We start from the raw sequence: 21,981 nt of genomic DNA on the forward strand, positions 1-21,981 counted from the left end.
CAAATACCACCAAACGAAAGCTCTATTTGTGGGTAAAAAAAGGACATCAATTTTATTTCGGTACAGCATCGCACGACGGCGCAATTGTTAGTTGAATTAACGCAGTGCCGAATCGCAAAAAAATGGCCTGGTCATTAAGGGGGTAAAACCTTCCAGAGCTGAAGTGGTTAAAGGGTAACTCCACTTTCATAGGGAAAAAAATAGCAAATAAAGAAAATAATATATAGCGTATACAATTGCGACACAAGTCATATTAAAATTGAATGTTATTAAAAATTACCTTTCCTCTTTAATCTGCCGTTCTGTAATTTTCTATAAATACAATGCAATATGGCTACCTGGAGGTGTTCAGAGACATAAATTCCTGCTTGTGTGATTGGCTCACCAATTTTCCCAGAAGTCTGCACTAAGTTACATTTCAGGCATCCCCTGCAACAAAAATGTAATTTTTGGTGAGATACTCCCAAAAGGAAATCTCATCTAAAGGTATGCAGGCCCAGCAGCTTTCCTCATTAGAGCCCTGCAGGTGCAGCAGCTGATTGATAATTATGAAACCACTCCCATTAGATACACTTTCCCACATGGACACAGAGGAACAAACAGGGAATTCTTTAGAATAACAAAAGGTAGGAATCTGCAACAAAGTTTGTTAAAATCCTTGTTATATACATAGATCACCCAGAGGGGAATCGTTTTTTCGCAACAAAAGTGGAGTTACGCTTTAAGTACAAATGTTCACTGAAAAAATATATTAGTGTCCAGCCAACTTTACTGTTTACCTGCCAAGGGTTTTTTTTTTGTTTTTTTTGTATATTTTATTTATTTTTGAATTGCAGTACAGAAAGGTATACATGACATTAAAGCGAAACTTCACCCACAAGGGAAAGTTCCACTTGTTTGCATCCTCCCTATCTTTAACAATTGACATTTTTGAGGGGGAAGGGTTTTGACAGGTACCCGCTTCCACTTCCAGTTGGATTGCTGTGGTGATCCGAGTGGAAATTCGCCCCCCTCTCCTCCTGAGCCTTCTGAGACACATCATCGCATGTCCCAGAAGACTGTGGGACCATTTATAAAGTGCAGGCCGGCTCCTGCTTGTACAGTGGGAAGCCAGCTGTGAAGCTGCAAGGCTTCACTGTTGGTTTTCCTTAGTTAAGATGTTGGTGCCTGGGCCCAACGCTGATTGAACAATTGGCTTTGGAGAAGATAGTGCTGGATCCCTGGACAGGTAAATGTCTGTAGCTGCTGACTTCATTTTTTTTGGGGGGGGCGGGACTGGAGCTCCTGTTTTTTGCTTCCATATACAGCTAAAACAGTACAAACCCTTTTTAATTTTACCCAGCCGTTCTTGTGGTACCCCTACCTCTGCTATTCAAGATGAACTCTACTGTCCAGGTTACCATTATTGTTTTCAGGGCCTGCTTTACTGCTTCCTAGTTTCCTGCTCACTGGAAAGAGAAGCTCAGGCAGATTTATTTTCCAATGGTCTAGTAGGAAACAGAGAGGAGACAACAGAAGGTCCAACAGGGAACTGGATTGCTGAACCAAAATAATTATGTTACCCTATCTTAACAGTGTGCAAGACGTGTCATAGGAAGCTGGCCATACACAGGTGGAATTTATTTTGAAAACTATCGTTTTCTGAAAGTGTGCTCAATTTTCTGTGAATTATTAGGGTCAAAACAATATTCATTTTCAACCATAGGAATGAGAACATTCAAGATGGAAAAATTGTCTGTAAAAAATACATTTCTAATTGTTTTTGGACTTGTTAACAACTTAACACCTACTTTTTTTGCACTGATATGAATTTTTTGTTTTTTTTATATATGTTTTTTTTTTATATTGTTTTTTTATATATATGATATTTTTTCACTTTTAGACATACATAATTTTTAATACTACTTTTATTACTTGTATCGTCACATTTTTTGCACTGATTTTCATGAATTTTTGATAGATAATAACATTAAATAGCATTTGCACTTGCACTTTTTGGATGGGAAATCTTAGGATACTGTAGTACCAAAGGGTAGATTTGCACTGATTTTTTAGCTTGTTGATACATTTCTAACTGTGAATGGGCTTTTTGTTCAGGAAAACATTGAATATATTGTAATAAAACCTGTGTAATATGTCTGGGATTCCACGGGAATCGCAGGCCTGGATAAAATGTTGAGGGCTTTTCAAACAAAATTAGTTGACTCAACGATGGCAAGAAAGAATGAACTGATGAACAATTTTTTTTTTACAAATGTTCGCATTGAAATCCAATTGTGTATTGCCAGCTTTAGTCACAAGGTTGGCTAAGAAAAATGACTTTGAGTAGGTAAATCAGTAGCAGGGGCGGACTGATAACCCATGGGGCCCCCGGGCAATATGAGATCATGGGGCCCCCCTGTGTCCATGTCCATGAGTACACATGTTGCAGCAGGAGTTAAACCCCCTGTTGCTTTTGGTGGGTTATCGTGACCCATTCAAGTGAATGAGGCCCACTCAGCAAACACCCTGCAACCATGTGCAATGCATATAGTTTCAGCATGCTAGTGTGTGATTCAAGGAGTTGAAGCAGGTGATGAGGAGGCAATACAACGCCTTCTCATTGCCTACTTTAACCCTTTTTTTTTGCTGTACTGCACAAGGTTGCACAGCCTTTGCAATGCAGCCCCATTCACTTGAATGAGTTATGCTTGGCAGGTGCTACACCTGCCAAGCGTGACAGGACATATAATTCCTGATGCGGCTGCAACATGTGTACACCCCTGGCCCTTGCAGTTAAAGGGGGTGTGGTGGGGGTGAGTAAATACAGGGCTCAATTCTGAGGTTTTCCTGCCCCCAAACTGCAAATTTAAACAGGCCCTTCCTGTCCTGAACACCTTATCACAGTTGGTGTTAAGGGGACCCCTTGGATGAGGACAGAGAGGGACCCCTGAGATAAAGACAGAGAGTGACCCTTGAAATAATGACAGAGAGTAGCTCCTGGGATAAGAACAGAGAAGGACCCCTGGGATAAGGACAGAGAGGGGCCCCAGGGATGAGAGCAGAGAGGGGGAGCCTTAGGATGAGAGCAGAGAGGGTCCTGGAATGAGAACAGAGAGGGGGTCCAGGGATGAGAGCAGAGAGGGGGTCCAGGGATGAGAGCAGAGAGGGGGTCCTGAGATGAGAGCAGAGAGGGGGTCCTGAGATGAGAGCAGAGAGGGGTCCTGAGATGAGAGCAGAGAGGGGACACTGGAATGAGAGCTGAGAGAGACCCCTGGGATGAGAGCAGAGAGGGGGTCCAGGGATGAGAGCAGAGAGGGGGTCCTGAGATGAGAGCAGAGAGGGGGTCCTGAGATGAGAGCAGAGAGGGGGTCCTGAGATGAGAGCAGAGAGGGGGTCCTGAGATGAGAGCAGAGAGGGGACACTGGAATGAGAGCTGAGAGAGACCCCTGGGATGAGAGCAGAGAGGGGGTCCTGAGATGAGAGCAGAGAGGGGGTCCTGAGATGAGAACAGAGAGGGGGTCCTGGGATGAGAGCAGAGAGGGGGTCCTGAGATGAGAGCAGAGAGGGGGTCCTGGGATGAGAGCAGAGAGGGGGTCCTGAGATGAGAGCAGAGAGGGGGTCCTGAGATGAGAGCAGAGAGGGGGTCCTGGGATGAGAGCAGAGAGGGGGTCCTGGGATGAGAGCAGAGAGGGGGTCCTGGGATTAGAGCTGAGAGAGACCCCTGGGATGAGAGCAGAGAGGGGGGTCCTGGGATGAGAGCAGAGGGGGGGTCCTGAGATGAGAGCAGAGAGGGGGTCCTGGGATGAGAGCAGAGAGGGGGTCCTGGGATTAGAGCTGAGAGAGACCCCTGGGATGAGAGCAGAGAGGGGGGTCCTGGGATGAGAGCAGAGAGGGGGTCCTGAGATGAGAGCAGAGAGGGGGTCCTGGGATTAGAGCTGAGAGAGACCCCTGGGATGAGAGCAGAGAGGGGGGTCCTGGGATGAGAGCAGAGAGGGGGTCCTGAGATGAGAGCAGAGAGGGGGTCCTGGGATGAGAGCAGAGAGGGGGTCCTGGGATGAGAGCAGAGAGGGGGTCCTGAGATGAGAGCAGAGAGGGGGTCCTGGGATGAGAGCAGAGAGGGGGTCCTGGGATGAGAGCAGAGAGGGGGTCATGGGATGAGAGCAGAGAGGGGGTCCTGGGATGAGAGCTGAGAGAGACCCCTGGGATGAGAGCAGAGAGGGGGTCCTGGGATGAGAGCTGAGAGAGACCCCTGGGATGAGAGCAGAGAGGGGGTCCTGAGATGAGAGCAGAGAGGGGGTCCTGAGATGAGAGCAGAGAGGGGGTCCTGGAATGAGAGCAGAGAGGGGGTCCTGAGATGAGAGCAGAGAGGGGGTCCTGGGATGAGAGCAGAGAGGGGGTCCTGGGATGAGAGCAGAGAGGGGGTCCTGGGATGAGAGCCGAGAGAGACCCCTGGGATGAGAGCAGAGAGGGGGTCCTGGGATGAGAGCTGAGAGAGACCCCTGGGATGAGAGCAGAGAGGGGCTCCTGGGATGAGAGCAGAGAGGGGCTCCTGGGATGAGAGCTGAGAGAGACCCCTGGGATGAGAGCAGAGAGGGGGTCCTGGGATGAGAGCAGAGTGGGGGTCCTGGGATGAGAGCTGAGAGAGACCCCTGGGATGAGAGCAGAGAGGGGGGTCCTGGGATGAGAGCAGAGAGGGGGTCCTGAGATGAGAGCAGAGAGGGGGTCCTGAGATGAGAGCAGAGAGGGGGTCCTGGGATGAGAGCAGAGAGGGGGTCCTGAGATGAGAGCAGAGAGGGGGTCCTGAGATGAGAGCAGAGAGGGGGTCCTGGGATGAGAGCAGAGAGGGGGTCCTGGGATGAGAGCAGAGAGGGGGTCCTGGGATGAGAGCAGAGAGGGGGTCCTGGGATGAGAGCTGAGAGAGACCCCTGGGATGAGAGCAGAGAGGGGGGTCCTGGGATGAGAGCAGAGAGGGGGTCCTGAGATGAGAGCAGAGAGGGGGTCCTGAGATGAGAGCAGAGAGGGGGTCCTGGGATGAGAGCAGAGAGGGGGTCCTGAGATGAGAGCAGAGAGGGGGTCCTGAGATGAGAGCAGAGAGGGGGTCCTGGGATGAGAGCAGAGAGGGGGTCCTGGGATGAGAGCAGAGAGGGGGTCCTGGGATGAGAGCAGAGAGGGGGTCCTGGGATGAGAGCTGAGAGAGACCCCTGGGATGAGAGCATTGAGGGGGTCCTGGGATGAGAGCAGAGAGGGGGTCCTGGGATGAGAGCAGAGAGGGGGTCCTGGGATGAGAGCTGAGAGAGACCCCTGGGATGAGAGCAGAGAGGGGGGTCCTGGGATGAGAGCAGAGGGGGGGTCCTGAGATGAGAGCAGAGAGGGGGTCCTGGGATGAGAGCAGAGAGGGGGTCCTGGGATTAGAGCTGAGAGAGACCCCTGGGATGAGAGCAGAGAGGGGGGTCCTGGGATGAGAGCAGAGAGGGGGTCCTGAGATGAGAGCAGAGAGGGGGTCCTGGGATTAGAGCTGAGAGAGACCCCTGGGATGAGAGCAGAGAGGGGGGTCCTGGGATGAGAGCAGAGAGGGGGTCCTGAGATGAGAGCAGAGAGGGGGTCCTGGGATGAGAGCAGAGAGGGGGTCCTGGGATGAGAGCAGAGAGGGGGTCCTGAGATGAGAGCAGAGAGGGGGTCCTGGGATGAGAGCAGAGAGGGGGTCCTGGGATGAGAGCAGAGAGGGGGTCATGGGATGAGAGCAGAGAGGGGGTCCTGGGATGAGAGCTGAGAGAGACCCCTGGGATGAGAGCAGAGAGGGGGTCCTGGGATGAGAGCTGAGAGAGACCCCTGGGATGAGAGCAGAGAGGGGGTCCTGAGATGAGAGCAGAGAGGGGGTCCTGAGATGAGAGCAGAGAGGGGGTCCTGGAATGAGAGCAGAGAGGGGGTCCTGAGATGAGAGCAGAGAGGGGGTCCTGGGATGAGAGCAGAGAGGGGGTCCTGGGATGAGAGCAGAGAGGGGGTCCTGGGATGAGAGCCGAGAGAGACCCCTGGGATGAGAGCAGAGAGGGGGGTCCTGGGATGAGAGCAGAGAGGGGGTCCTGGGATGAGAGCTGAGAGAGACCCCTGGGATGAGAGCAGAGAGGGGCTCCTGGGATGAGAGCAGAGAGGGGCTCCTGGGATGAGAGCTGAGAGAGACCCCTGGGATGAGAGCAGAGAGGGGGTCCTGGGATGAGAGCAGAGAGGGGGTCCTGGGATGAGAGCTGAGAGAGACCCCTGGGATGAGAGCAGAGAGGGGGGTCCTGGGATGAGAGCAGAGAGGGGGTCCTGAGATGAGAGCAGAGAGGGGGTCCTGAGATGAGAGCAGAGAGGGGGTCCTGGGATGAGAGCAGAGAGGGGGTCCTGAGATGAGAGCAGAGAGGGGGTCCTGGGATGAGAGCAGAGAGGGGGTCCTGGGATGAGAGCAGAGAGGGGGTCCTGGGATGAGAGCAGAGAGGGGGTCCTGGGATGAGAGCTGAGAGAGACCCCTGGGATGAGAGCAGAGAGGGGGGTCCTGGGATGAGAGCAGAGAGGGGGTCCTGAGATGAGAGCAGAGAGGGGGTCCTGAGATGAGAGCAGAGAGGGGGTCCTGGGATGAGAGCAGAGAGGGGGTCCTGAGATGAGAGCAGAGAGGGGGTCCTGAGATGAGAGCAGAGAGGGGGTCCTGGGATGAGAGCAGAGAGGGGGTCCTGGGATGAGAGCAGAGAGGGGGTCCTGGGATGAGAGCAGAGAGGGGGTCCTGGGATGAGAGCTGAGAGAGACCCCTGGGATGAGAGCATTGAGGGGGTCCTGGGATGAGAGCAGAGAGGGGGTCCTGGGATGAGAGCAGAGAGGGGGTCCTGGGATGAGAGCTGAGAGAGACCCCTGGGATGAGAGCAGAGAGGGGGGTCCTGGGATGAGAGCAGAGTGGGGGTCCTGGGATGAGAGCTGAGAGAGACCCCTGGGATGAGAGCATTGAGGGGGTCCTGGGATGAGAGCAGAGAGGGGGTCCTGGGATGAGAGCAGAGAGGGGGTCCTGGGATGAGAGCAGAGAGGGGGTCCTGGGATGAGAGCAGAGAGGGGGCCATAGGATGAGAGCAGAGAGGGGGCCCTGGGATGAGAGCAGAGAGGGGGCCCTGGGATGAGAGCAGAGAGGGGGTCCTGGGATGAGAGCAGAGAGGGGGTCCTGGGATGAGAGCAGAGAGGGGGCCATAGGATGAGAGCAGAGAGGGGGCCCTGGGATGAGAGCAGAGAGGGGGCCCTGGGATGAGAGCAGAGAGGGGGTCCTGGGATGAGAGCAGAGAGGGGGTCCTGGGATGAGAGCAGAGAGGGGGGTCCTGGGATGAGAGCAGAGAGGGGGCCCTGGGATGAGAGCAGAGAGGGGGTCCTGGGATGAGAGCAGAGAGGGGGCCATGGGATGAGAGCAGAGAGGGGTCCTGGGATGAGGAGAGAGGGGCCCTGGGATGAGGAGATGGGGGTCCTGGGATGAGGAGATAGGGGTCCTGGGATGAGGAGAGAGGGGCCCTGGGATGAGGAGAGAGGGGGTCCTGGGATGAGGAGAGAGGGGTCCTGGGATGAGGAGATGGGGGTCCTGGGATGAGGAGAGATGGGTCCTGGGATGAGGAGAGAGGGGCCCTGGGATGAGGAGAGAGGGGCCCTGGGATGAGGAGAGAGGGGGTCCTGGGATGAGGAGATGGGGGTCCTGGGATGAGGAGAGAGGGGGTCCTGGGATGAGGAGAGAGGGGTCCTGGGATGAGGAGAGAGGGGTCCTGGGATGAGGAGATGGGGGTCCTGGGATGAGGAGAGAGGGGGTCTTGGGATGAGGAGAGAGGGGTCCTGGGATGAGGAGAGAGGGGGTCCTGGGATGAGGAGAGAGGGGGTCTTGGGATGAGGAGAGAGGGGTCCTGGGATGAGGAGAGAGGGGGTCCTGGGATGAGGAGAGAGGGGGTCCTGGGATGAGGAGAGAGGGGGTCTTGGGATGAGGAGAGAGGGGTCCTGGGATGAGGAGAGAGGGGGTCCTGGGATGAGGAGAGAGGGGGTCCTGGGATGAGGAGAGAGGGGGTCTTGGGATGAGGAGAGAGGGGTCCTGGGATGAGGAGAGAGGGGGTCCTGGGATGAGGAGAGAGGGGGTCCTGGGATGAGGAGAGAGGGGGTCCTGGGATGAGGAGAGAGGGGGTCTTGGGATGAGGAGAGAGGGGTCCTGGGATGAGGAGAGAGGGGGTCCTGGGATGAGGAGAGAGGGGGTCTTGGGATGAGGAGAGAGGGGTCCTGGGATGAGGAGAGAGGGGGTCCTGGGATGAGGAGAGAGGGGGTCTTGGGATGAGGAGAGAGGGGTCCTGGGATGAGGAGAGAGGGGGTCCTGGGATGAGGAGAGAGGGGGTCTTGGGATGAGGAGAGAGGGGTCCTGGGATGAGGAGAGAGGGGGTCCTGGGATGAGGAGAGAGGGGGTCTTGGGATGAGGAGAGAGGGGTCCTGGGATGAGGAGAGAGGGGGTCCTGGGATGAGGAGAGAGGGGGTCTTGGGATGAGGAGAGAGGGGTCCTGGGATGAGGAGAGAGGGGGTCCTGGGATGAGGAGAGAGGGGGTCCTGGGATGAGGAGAGAGGGGGTCTTGGGATGAGGAGAGAGGGGTCCTGGGATGAGGAGAGAGGGGGTCCTGGGATGAGGAGAGAGGGGGTCCTGGGATGAGGAGAGAGGGGGTCTTGGGATGAGGAGAGAGGGGTCCTGGGATGAGGAGAGAGGGGGTCCTGGGATGAGGAGAGAGGGGGTCCTGGGATGAGGAGAGAGGGGGTCCTGGGATGAGGAGAGAGGGGGTCCTGGGATGAGGAGAGAGGGGGTCTTGGGATGAGGAGAGAGGGGTCCTGGGATGAGGAGAGAGGGGGTCCTGGGATGAGGAGAGAGGGGGTCTTGGGATGAGGAGAGAGGGGGTCTTGGGATGAGGAGAGAGGGGTCCTGGGATGAGGAGAGAGGGGGTCCTGGGATGAGGAGAGAGGGGTCCTGGGATGAGGAGAGAGGGGGTCTTGGGATGAGGAGAGAGGGGTCCTGGGATGAGGAGAGAGGGGGTCCTGGGATGAGGAGAGAGGGGGTCCTGGGATGAGGAGAGAGGGGGTCTTGGGATGAGGAGAGAGGGGTCCTGGGATGAGGAGAGAGGGGGTCCTGGGATGAGGAGAGAGGGGGTCTTGGGATGAGGAGAGAGGGGTCCTGGGATGAGGAGAGAGGGGGTCCTGGGATGAGGAGAGAGGGGGTCCTGGGATGAGGAGAGAGGGGGTCTTGGGATGAGGAGAGAGGGGTCCTGGGATGAGGAGAGAGGGGGTCCTGGGATGAGGAGAGAGGGGGTCCTGGGATGAGGAGAGAGGGGGTCTTGGGATGAGGAGAGAGGGGTCCTGGGATGAGGAGAGAGGGGGTCCTGGGATGAGGAGAGAGGGGGTCTTGGGATGAGGAGAGAGGGGTCCTGGGATGAGGAGAGAGGGGGTCCTGGGATGAGGAGAGAGGGGGTCTTGGGATGAGGAGAGAGGGGTCCTGGGATGAGGAGAGAGGGGGTCCTGGGATGAGGAGAGAGGGGGTCTTGGGATGAGGAGAGAGGGGTCCTGGGATGAGGAGAGAGGGGGTCCTGGGATGAGGAGAGAGGGGTCCTGGGATGAGGAGAGAGGGGGTCCTGGGATGAGGAGAGAGGGGTCCTGGGATGAGGAGAGAGGGGGTCTTGGGATGAGGAGAGAGGGGTCCTGGGATGAGGAGAGAGGGGGTCCTGGGATGAGGAGAGAGGGGGTCTTGGGATGAGGAGAGAGGGGGTCTTGGGATGAGGAGAGAGGGGTCCTGGGATGAGGAGAGAGGGGGTCCTGGGATGAGGAGAGAGGGGGTCCTGGGATGAGGAGAGAGGGGGTCTTGGGATGAGGAGAGAGGGGTCCTGGGATGAGGAGAGAGGGGGTCCTGGGATGAGGAGAGAGGGGGTCCTGGGATGAGGAGAGAGGGGGTCTTGGGATGAGGAGAGAGGGGTCCTGGGATGAGGAGAGAGGGGGTCCTGGGATGAGGAGAGAGGGGGTCCTGGGATGAGGAGAGAGGGGGTCCTGGGATGAGGAGAGAGGGGGTCTTGGGATGAGGAGAGAGGGGTCCTGGGATGAGGAGAGAGGGGGTCCTGGGATGAGGAGAGAGGGGGTCCTGGGATGAGGAGAGAGGGGGTCTTGGGATGAGGAGAGAGGGGTCCTGGGATGAGGAGAGAGGGGGTCCTGGGATGAGGAGAGAGGGGGTCTTGGGATGAGGAGAGAGGGGTCCTGGGATGAGGAGAGAGGGGGTCCTGGGATGAGGAGAGAGGGGGTCTTGGGATGAGGAGAGAGGGGTCCTGGGATGAGGAGAGAGGGGGTCCTGGGATGAGGAGAGAGGGGGTCTTGGGATGAGGAGAGAGGGGTCCTGGGATGAGGAGAGAGGGGGTCCTGGGATGAGGAGAGAGGGGGTCTTGGGATGAGGAGAGAGGGGTCCTGGGATGAGGAGAGAGGGGGTCCTGGGATGAGGAGAGAGGGGGTCCTGGGATGAGGAGAGAGGGGGTCTTGGGATGAGGAGAGAGGGGTCCTGGGATGAGGAGAGAGGGGGTCCTGGGATGAGGAGAGAGGGGGTCCTGGGATGAGGAGAGAGGGGGTCTTGGGATGAGGAGAGAGGGGTCCTGGGATGAGGAGAGAGGGGGTCCTGGGATGAGGAGAGAGGGGGTCCTGGGATGAGGAGAGAGGGGGTCCTGGGATGAGGAGAGAGGGGGTCCTGGGATGAGGAGAGAGGGGGTCTTGGGATGAGGAGAGAGGGGTCCTGGGATGAGGAGAGAGGGGGTCCTGGGATGAGGAGAGAGGGGGTCTTGGGATGAGGAGAGAGGGGGTCTTGGGATGAGGAGAGAGGGGTCCTGGGATGAGGAGAGAGGGGGTCCTGGGATGAGGAGAGAGGGGTCCTGGGATGAGGAGAGAGGGGGTCTTGGGATGAGGAGAGAGGGGTCCTGGGATGAGGAGAGAGGGGGTCCTGGGATGAGGAGAGAGGGGGTCCTGGGATGAGGAGAGAGGGGGTCTTGGGATGAGGAGAGAGGGGTCCTGGGATGAGGAGAGAGGGGGTCCTGGGATGAGGAGAGAGGGGGTCTTGGGATGAGGAGAGAGGGGTCCTGGGATGAGGAGAGAGGGGGTCCTGGGATGAGGAGAGAGGGGGTCCTGGGATGAGGAGAGAGGGGGTCTTGGGATGAGGAGAGAGGGGGTCCTGGGATGAGGAGAGAGGGGGTCCTGGGATGAGGAGAGAGGGGTCCTGGGATGAGGAGAGAGGGGGTCCTGGGATGAGGAGAGAGGGGGTCCTGGGATGAGGAGAGAGGGGGTCCTGGGATGAGGAGAGAGGGGGTCTTGGGATGAGGAGAGAGGGGTCCTGGGATGAGGAGAGAGGGGGTCCTGGGATGAGGAGAGAGGGGTCCTGGGATGAGGAGAGAGGGGGTCCTGGGATGAGGAGAGAGGGGTCCTGGGATGAGGAGAGAGGGGGTCCTGGGATGAGGAGAGAGGGGTCCTGGGATGAGGAGAGAGGGGGTCCTGGGATGAGGAGAGAGGGGGTCTTGGGATGAGGAGAGAGGGGTCCTGGGATGAGGAGAGAGGGGGTCCTGGGATGAGGAGAGAGGGGGTCTTGGGATGAGGAGAGAGGGGTCCTGGGATGAGGAGAGAGGGGGTCCTGGGATGAGGAGAGAGGGGGTCTTGGGATGAGGAGAGAGGGGTCCTGGGATGAGGAGAGAGGGGGTCCTGGGATGAGGAGAGAGGGGGTCCTGGGATGAGGAGAGAGGGGGTCCTGGGATGAGGAGAGAGGGGGTCCTGGGATGAGGAGAGAGGGGTCCTGGGATGAGGAGAGAGGGGGTCTTGGGATGAGGAGAGAGGGGTCCTGGGATGAGGAGAGAGGGGGTCCTGGGATGAGGAGAGAGGGGTCCTGGGATGAGGAGAGAGGGGGTCTTGGGATGAGGAGAGAGGGGGTCCTGGGATGAGGAGAGAGGGGGTCCTGGGATGAGGAGAGAGGGGGTCTTGGGATGAGGAGAGAGGGGTCCTGGGATGAGGAGAGAGGGGGTCCTGGGATGAGGAGAGAGGGGGTCTTGGGATGAGGAGAGAGGGGGTCTTGGGATGAGTGGCAATCTGCACCTCTTTGATTTGGGGAGAAGGGGCAGTTAGAGAACATGTGCTGGGGGGTGCATTTGGAGGGGAGAGGTCAGAGTTGAAATCCCCTCACACCACCTCCTCACCTTCTAGCACAAGTCATCCCCCCTCCAAAAGCATCCCCCTAGCATATGCCCCCGCCCCCATCACTTCTCCATATGTGCATCCTTGTTATCTGTCCCCCTTCCGTATCCATAAACTATGTACAGTACATACCTCAGATAATCAGTGCAGCTCTTGAAGTTAATGTCCCTCCTCCCCGGCTACTCCTCCTCCCCCTGTCTGTGTACTTCAGAGCCGTGGAGGAGGATCCTTGGTGAGCTCTGTGTGTACTGTGCAGGCATCAGTTGGGGGAGAGATGCAAGTGTCAGCTGCTGCAGAGGGACGATCGCTGCGTGAGGGAGCCCAGGCACCCTGAAAGAGATGCAGGGAAGGTGTCCTGAGTGCCCACGCTAGTGTGTCTCTGTCAGGCCAGTTACCGGAGCTCAGCGCTGGAACTTGTTCTGGCACTGGGCTCCGGGATCATCACAGATGCTTTGGAAGGTAGGTGCCAGGAGCCTTTCATGGGGCCCCCTACTAGCCCCGGGCCCTCGGGCAGTGCCCGAGTGCCCTAATGGTCAGTCCGCCCCTGATCAGTAGGTATATATACAGTAAGCATTTCAAATGTTTATTAAGCAGTTTGGGCTTTAAAGTGGTTGGAAAGGCTGAAGGTTTTTCACCTTCATACATTCTACGCATGAAGGTAAAAAACCTTCAGTGTGCAGGTCCCCCCTCAGCCCCCCCTAATACTTACCTAAGCCAATCTTGATCCAGGGATGTGCCCGAGACCTTGGGCTCTCCCGGGTCTCTCCCTCTTGATTTGCTGAGATGCAGTGGCAGGAGCCATTGGCTCCCACTGCTGTCAATCACAGCCAGTAAGGTGGGAGCGGGGGCAGGGCTGAGCCGCGATCTGTGTCTTATGGACACAGAGAGCCGGCTCAGGTGCAAGCACGCATGAGTGCTCTCACAGCAAGCGACTTGCTTTGGGGGCACTTGGCAAGGGGGAGGAACCGAGAGCGCCGGTGTGGGACCCAAGAAGAGGAGGATCGGGACTGCTCTGTGCAAAACCACTACTGAGAGCAGGTATGACATGTTTGTTTTTGTTTTTTTTAATGAAAAATTTTCCTTTAAAATCACTTTAACATTTTAGCACTTAGAATATAATATGATGTGTACAGACCAGGGCTGTGGAGTCGGTAGATAAATGTTCTGACTCCGACTCCTCAGTTTTTTGTACTTCTGACTCCGACTCCCCGACTCCTCTGTATTAATATGCGAATGTATTTTATACATTCCTTGAAGGAAAGAAAGAAGCCAATATGGCTCCTTTTCCTGCAAGTATTTTCAAAATTGCATCTGTTTTCGGGGCCCTGGCTGCAACAGTTACTTGCCGTAATTTGCCAATTAGTGTAGCTGCATGGCGATCTTTTAATCCATCTCTTATTGCAAGTTGCAGTGTATGAACAGCACATCGCATATGATGAATAGTAGCAAGCTGCAATGCTTCTTCAACAAAGTTTTCTAAAAAAAATGTCAGCTTTCTCTTCAGTTTCTCAACTTTCTCCAATACTTGCAGAGCTGTCTTCCTCTAACTCTAATATCTGTTTGTTACCTTCTTCATCTGCGTTCATCTTCTCAATTATGCTCAACATGTTAGAAGCGTTATCTGTCACAACACATAAAATCTGTTCCTTTGTAATTTCAAAATCTTCTAGAACACCCTCCACTAACCTCTGAAGGTAATCACTGGTGTGATGTGCCTGAGTGTCCTTTAATCCGAGGGTCCGTGTTATTGTTTTGTTATTTTCATCCACAAATCTAACATTAATAGCAAAATAATTGACTCTGTGACGTGTGCATGCATTCATTTTAAGGAACACAAAACGTCCTTTCAGAACTTTTTGTAGTTCTTCCTTTTTACATTTGGCCTTCTCAATTATAAGTTTCCTTATACTAAGTCATTAATTATAACTTTTTGTGAATTGGGACATTTAAACTTGCTTTTTTTTAAATTCCAATCTAAATTTAGTAGGAGTCGGAGTCGGTGCATTGTTTGCCGACTCTGACTCCAGGTACCCAAAATTTCCTCAGACTCCACAGCCCTGGTACAGACTTCTGTGGCTACAAAGTTCTGTGATAATAGAGTAGCATGGTACAACAAAAGTTGGCCAGGGGAGAATAGAGCTTAAAGTCTAACTATACCCAAAATATTGTTTTGGTTTTGGGCAGAGTGGGGAAAGGTTGGAACCCCTGTCAGGTTTAACTGCCTTTCAGAGCTCTGTTAAAGAGATTTCCCCTCACTTTCTAAAGACAACCTTTTACCAGACAGAACGTTAGAGAACAGGAAACAAACAACAATAATAGGTGACAGAGGTACTAGCATCCCTATATTTAAAGTGATACAAAACCCACAACAGTAAAATCAGTCTGTATATGCAGTAAACCATGTTTGTTATACTCACTGTGGAACCGAAGGGGTTAATCCAGTCTCCTGTGATCATCTCCTTCTTTCACTGACTTCAATATATTTCCTAAAGTTTAAAGAGCCAGGGGACAGGCTGCACATGCTCAGTTTGATGTTTTGCTAGAGAGGTTTTTTTTTTTCTTGGGAGGATGCATGTGATCAGCACAAGGGCCAATCAGCTCTGTCCAGACATGTCCAGACAGAGGATCAGGGTTCCTGCATTCTCATAGTACAATCACAGGAGAATGAAAACTCCTCCATCAAGCTTTAATCAGACACTCATAGGAGTCACAAGACTGCTATATACTGCTGATGAGAATAGGTACTTTATATAGCAGTTTATATTTACTAAAATAATTGTATTTCCATGTTCTGTGTATTGTGGGAGACCAGATATAGTGAATGCAGGGTCCTGGGTGTAGTAACACTTTAAATTAGACCTTCAGCCAATCTGTAGCAACCTGCAGATTCTTGGGGGGTGGGGGGCAGAAATGCAGTGGGTCTCTTCAAAGTTTATGGAGCCTGGCAGAGACTCATGACGTTTCTACACATGTGCCAGATCTTGTTTCAAGATGGCTGCATGGGGGCAAAGTACCTAAAGGACAATGCCGGATTCCATAACCTAGTCATTTTTTAAAAAGTTTTGTACAAGAACAAGTGTTAGAGATTTTCAATTTAATTCGGTATAGATAGGGTGAAGTTCCTCGTATATGTATTTATTACATATTAATATCAGCCCCTGCCCTCAAAGAGCTTACAATCTAAAGTCCCTAACTCACATTCATACATACTAGAGCCAATTTAGACAGGAGACAATTTTGTCTACCAGTATGTCTTTGGAGTGTGGAAGGAAACTGGAATACCCAGAGGAAGCCCACCCAGGCACATAGAGAACATGCAAACTTCAGGCATGGTTGAGATTCAAACCAATGATCCTAGTGCTCAGAAAAGTCCTCAGAAAAGTGCCATCTTATGTGTAACTTGGCTTTAGTTGCTGATGTTCAAGCTCTTGTCAGCTCTTTGGGGACCTAAAATGTTAGGTGATCACTTAATCTGCATGTATTGTCCAATTTTTTTTTGTTCAGTTTTGGATAGGGTGTGGAGCAGTTTAAAAAAATGTTAGTTTAGTAGTTTTTCCAGGTTTGTTTTGCCTTCATATCCTGTCCAGGATACAAACAGGAAGTGAGAGGAAATATATGCAATGTGAGGGAATTCTTCTGTTTGTTGTCACAGAAAGTGATATCCCAGTGGGATGATTCCCCTCATAACTTGTTCTGGTGAAATCTGTAAAAAATGTTATATCCCAAAGCTTTCTGGGTCACAATGGAGAAGTTAAGACAAGTTAAGATAGTGAATTTCCCCACCAGAGACATAAACATCAAACAAGAAACAAACCGTTTTGGCTTTTACATAAACTTTAATAGATTTCTCTTTCATGCTGAAAGTTTATGCAAAGGCAAAACTTGTTTTTTTTTTTAGTTTTGTATAGAGTGGAGAGGGATTAGAACACTTGTAAGTTTTTATTGCTGTCTGTGTCCCTGTTAGAGAGATTCACCCGCTCTATTTGTCTTACTTACCATTACCATTGAAGTGAAAGTAAAAGAAAATTTTACCCAGAAAAGTAGTAAAGGGGAAATCTTCCAGCAGGGACACTGCAGGGATATCCTCTCACTTCCTGTTTGGCCATGGGACAGGAAGTGAAGGGAAATATCTGCAATGGGACACATATTGCAAAACAAAAAAACAAAAAAAATGACATTGGTCATTGCTCTATCCAAAATGAAAAAAAAAAAGTGTTTTTTCTATAGTTCTACTTGAATTCCATAATTATTCTAGTTAAATGCAGAAATAAATTCTAGGCTTTAAAGCCATGGTCTATACTTTTCAAATTGAGGAAAACCTGTATGGTAATATGTACAATATGTAGATTGCGCTTTTCATGCCACTGTTTTGTTAAAATTGCAAAACCTTTGGGATGCAAACATGCTGTGGATTACAAAACATGGACATTAGAAAACCTCTGCAAATTAAAGTGTTTATTATCCTAAAAAAAAAAAAAAAACTAAAATAATGCTCCTGTTCTTTTAAAGCATGATCTATAGCATAGTGCTGGTGCAATGTAATTTGTCTCTTTCTATGTTGTAAAATACCTGGTTGATCCTGCCTGTTCCTGTGTCCCGCTAAGCATACTGTCCGCGGTAATCATGTCTGCTGATCCAAGACACAGGCGGTCCCCACGTTCCAAACATTCGACTTACAAACAGCTCCTATTTACAAACGGAGGGAGACAACAGGAAGTGAGAGGAAATCTACCCCTATGGAGGGAAATTTACTCCTGGAAGAGTTATCATGGGAAAAAGGTGTCTAGGCTAAAGCTTTATCACCAATCTTTGTTTCCCCAACAACCCAAAATTTTCAAAATCTAATTGTCATAGGGACAGAAAGTGAGGTGAATTCTTCTGAACAGGGGTACAGACAGCAAAACAAACATTACATGGGGTGTTAACCCTTCTCTGTGCTATCCAAAAAACTTTTTTGGCTGGAGCTACACTTAAAAAATGTACCTGTTTCAACTTACAAACAAATTAAACTTAAGAACAAACCCACAGTCCCTATCTTGTTTGTAACCCGGGGACCACCTGTACCGTGGTCAGTTTAAGTCCCTTCATCATAACGCTGTACAGTCATTCTCTCGCTCTCCCCCTCCCTCCCGCCTGCCTGTCAGTTCAGTAGTCTGTATAGTGAGAGATGCTTTCCTCCCCACCCATCCCCTCCTGTCACTCTTCCTCAAAGTAATGTCTATAAATCACTTGTTTCCATCTGTTTTATGAAGAAATAAAGCACAATATATCAGTCTTTTTAAATTATAATACTAAATACCTTTTTGCACAGCGCCGCTGAGTGGTCATGTGACCTCCCTCTGCTTTCTGGCATACGTCAAAGGGGAAAATCAGCCCCTTCCGCTGCTCTACTTAGATCGGGGAAGGAGAGCGAATAAGGATCATGTGATCACACAGTGGAGCTGTGCAAGAAGATATTTAAGATTATAATTTTAAACAAACTGACATACTGTGCTTGATATCTTCATAAAACAGAGGGGGTGCATGTGTTTTACATATATGACTTAAAGAGGAGCTCCAGGCTCCCACAGAAAAAAATTAATAGTCAGCAGCTACAAATACTGTGCCTGCTGACTTTAAATATTATAATACCTACCTGTCCAGGAATCCAGTGGTGTCCTCACCCGAGCCAGTTTTTCAATTGGCTATCAGGTGCTGTCGCCACTGCCATCTTCACTAAGGGAAACTGGCAGTGAAGCCTTGCAGCTTCACAGCCGGTTCCATACTGTGCACTGAAGTGTTAGAGGGGACCACTCCGGAGAAGGTTCTAGGATCCAGATATCAGCTAGCTGTAAAGGGGGTACCTAGGTTGAGGTCCCTGAAGTGACAGAGGGGGTACCTAGTCAGGGGACCCTGAAGAGTTAAAGGGGGCACCTGCAGTTTGGGCCCTGAAGAGACAGTGTGCAGTGTCTTAGTTGAGAGTTGCAGCCATACAGGATTTCACAACAGTCTACCTCAAGCCAGTGCAAGGCTGGAGGAAGAAGTTAGTGACTTTGCAGTACAGCAGTGTTCGTAGCTCATTGTTCTACAGTCCTGAATCTTCTGGACTCAAGGTCAAGGATCTAGCACTTCTTTCAAGTTACAGTGTGTTCTGAGCGTCAGTAGGCGTTGTCTGGCGTCAGCTGGCGTCGGCTGGCGTCAAGACAGCGTTAACAGACATTTTCCTGAGAAAGTCCGAAGTTGTACTTAGTTGGGCCTAAAGGAGTATCCCACTCATTCCCTTCTCCCATCCCCTAATTACAATAAAACAACAAAACAAAGATGACGGAGTTGTCCATGTTTCAGATCTCACACCCAGGGTGGCAGCTCACATGGGCTGGAGAGGTAACCGGTAACAATGGCAGACCCACATCAGGCTCAATGCCTGGAAAACCTGCTACATAGATAATTGATTATCCCTAGTGATAAAAAGAAATATATTAAATATTGAAATTATAATTCATGTAAATAAGTGTTTAAAATGTATACATATAAGATCTAAATGTTTAAATAAATATAAAAAGTCCAATGAAATTTCCAAAGCAGCAATTCCACCAATATTGTGCCAAAAAAGTGCTCAAAAAAAATCTTCAGGCACTAGTGCTTGATATTCCTTCTCCCATTAATATGAGGGTCACTCACCAAACGGCTAAGGGCCTCTAGGATCCAGCTTACTTGTTTAAATATTCCAAACAGGATATCCTCTTTGGGGATGGACCCCCTAGGTAGCTCCCTGGGCTCATAGTGGATGTAACAGCGCTTGTCCAACAATGAGATGATATGAAACGTCCCCCAAGGAGATAAAATAGGTAATTGCGCAATACCGTTTTATTGTAAAGTTAAACGTGCATATAATAGTTTTACTCACATTTAAAAGTGCCTATTTGTGGCAGACAGTGACAGGCAGTGCACAGGAAATACAGAACGCCGCTCGATTCCGGCGTGCGTTCCAACAAAAGGCGGAAGTGCCGAAAAACCAGAAGTGATTGCCTTTAGGTCGACCTCAATGTATTTCGCAAGATTGCGTCATCCGCATCATCATCATCAAGAAGTTGCATCATCCGTTTTTCAAATGTCCCAGATCAAGGCTTTATCCACAGTACGTCTGTAGATAAAGCCTTAAGAAATGAAGTTATCTAAACAGCTGAATAGGTCCCATTAGATATATCATAAAATGATAACGCCATCTATTTTTACGTAGACCTCCCTGACCATCCTAGGCACAATTTGTTTATTCAAATGCTATTACCTAGACGCTGATTCAATATTCATGTTCCTGATTTGCATAAATATTTGGCAGGGAAGAAATCCAGGATGATCGATCAACTCATGACTTGCAAAGCGCATCTGCTTGATGTCATTATAGTTGACACTGTTTTCTTTCCAAATGGCATTAAGTTGGTTTCATGGGAATATTTATTCAGGGTAAGCTTCTTGGCCTTGTGTGGAGCAATGTGAAGGAGAAAACAGAGCAATGCTGACTGGCAAATTGACATCATTATGCTATTAGTGTCAACTCTGATGCTTAACATTCACAACATTATTGTCAATGCACCTCTAGGCACTGGAGAATGCTTTGGAGAAAATGATCATCCTTGACTGCTGCAGCTCTGCCATACTGCAAGAATTCCAAAGCCCTTTAATCTTCTTTATTATCTTTATCAATAATCAAAACCCTAAAGTCTTGCCACTATTTTTAGCAAGTAGAGGAGCACAATGAGCCTCAGTGAAGCAGATGAAGGCAAAGGAAAAAGGCAAATATTGTCCATAGTAAGCAGACCCCAGCTGTCACTTTAGTGGGGCGGGTTAGAAAGGCACAAATAGTATCTCCATTTTCATCCCGTGTTTATGAGCCATAAAATTGTGCAGTAAAATGTGCTAAGAGAAGAAGAAAATGGGATATATTAGATTTGAAATGAGATTACAAAGAGATTGCTGTGAGTTACTACAGGAAATTGTATGCATTCTGCTGTTTTTTTTTTAAAGCGGACCGTGCACCAAAAAGCTAGAAATACATATTAAATTACAGCATTAAAAGCTAAAAAAGTGACAATAAGTTGACTTTCAGCAAGTCATCTTCACCAAATCTATTGATTTAAAGCACGTTATTCCAAACAATTTAGGAATGTTAGGTGATTTATGCCATTTATGGATTAAAACCCGACTCTGCGTCAACTACGTAATTTTCCATGGGAGTTTTGCCATGGATCCCCCTCCGGCATGCCACAGTCCAGGTGTTAGTCCCCTTGAAACAACTTTTCCATCACTATTGTGGCCAGAAAGAGTCCCTGTGGGTTTTAAAATTTGCCTGCCTATTGAAGTCTATGGCGGTTCGCCCGGTTCGCCGGTTCGCGAACATTTGCGAAAGTTCGCGTTCGCGAACATTAAATTTTATGTTCGCGACATCTCTACTTATAAAGTGTGCAGTGAGTGCATTTAACCACTTGCTGACCGCCCTATAGCAGTTTTACTGCTGCAGGGCGGCCGGGCTGCACAGGATCATGTATATTTACGTGATCCTGCACTTCCGGGTATCGGCACGAGTGCCTGGAAGCACCTTTCACACTGTTAGTAAACACTGGCTAGACACACAGTTAACCCTTTGATCGCCTCTGATGTTTAACCCCTTCCCAGACAGTGTCATCAGTACAGTGCATATTTTTAACACTGATCACTGTATTAGTATCACTGGTCCCCAAAAAGTGTTAAAAGTGTCAGTTAGTGTCCCAACTGTCCGCCGCAATATCACAGTCCCGCTATAAATCACTGATTGCCGCAATTATTAGTATAAAAATTTAACTTTTATGCAAACCAAACAATATATGCTTATTGGGATTTTTTTACCAAAAATATGTAGCAGAATACATATTGGTCTAAATTGATGAAGAAATTCAATTTTTTTAATTTTTTTTTTATTGGATATGTTTCATAGCAGAAAGTAAAAAATATTATTTTTTTTTTTCAAAATTGTCGGTCTTTTTTTTGCTTATAGCACAAAAAATAAAAACCGCAGTGGGGAACAAATACCACCAAAAGAAAGCTGTATTTGTGGGAGAAAAAATTTGATGTGGGTACAGAGTTGCAAGACCACGCAATTGTCAGTTAAAGTAATGCTGTATTGCCAAAACTGGCCTAGTCATGAAGGGGGTAAATCTTCCGGATGTAAAGTTGATCTACAGTATATACTGTATGAAAAACAGACATGGTATCTCATTTTAGGAGCTGAGCACAAGCAAAAAGCTACTCCTCAAGAAAGGTCACATGCAGAAACAACTGGGCTTTGCCAAAAAAAACACCTTGAGGATTCTGAGGTCACATGGAAAAAGGTGTTATGGTCAGATGAGACTAAAATTTAATCATTTGACCTCAACACCAAACGATATGTCTGGCAGAAATCCAATGCAGCTCACCATCCAAAAAACACCATTCCCACAGTAAAGCATGGAGATGGTAATATCTTGTTATGGGGATGTTTGTAGCAGGGACTGGAGCACTTGTCAGGATAGAAGGGAAAATGGATGGGGCAAAATACCATCAAATTCCTGAGGAAAAATCTGCTGCCCTCTGAAAGTTGTCAATGGGAAGAAGGTTTACCTTCCAAACACACAGCAAAAATGACCACACAGTGGTTGAAGGAGAAAAAGGTGAATGTCCTTGCATGGCCTAGTCAGAGCCCAGACCTAAACCCCTTTGAAAATCAGTGGAATGACTTGAAGACTGCAGTCCACAAACAGTCACCATCAAATTTAATTGAAC

This window comes from Pelophylax lessonae, assembly GCF_965119305.1.
Source record: "Pelophylax lessonae genome assembly, chromosome: 2".
Taxonomy (NCBI): domain Eukaryota; kingdom Metazoa; phylum Chordata; class Amphibia; order Anura; family Ranidae; genus Pelophylax; species Pelophylax lessonae.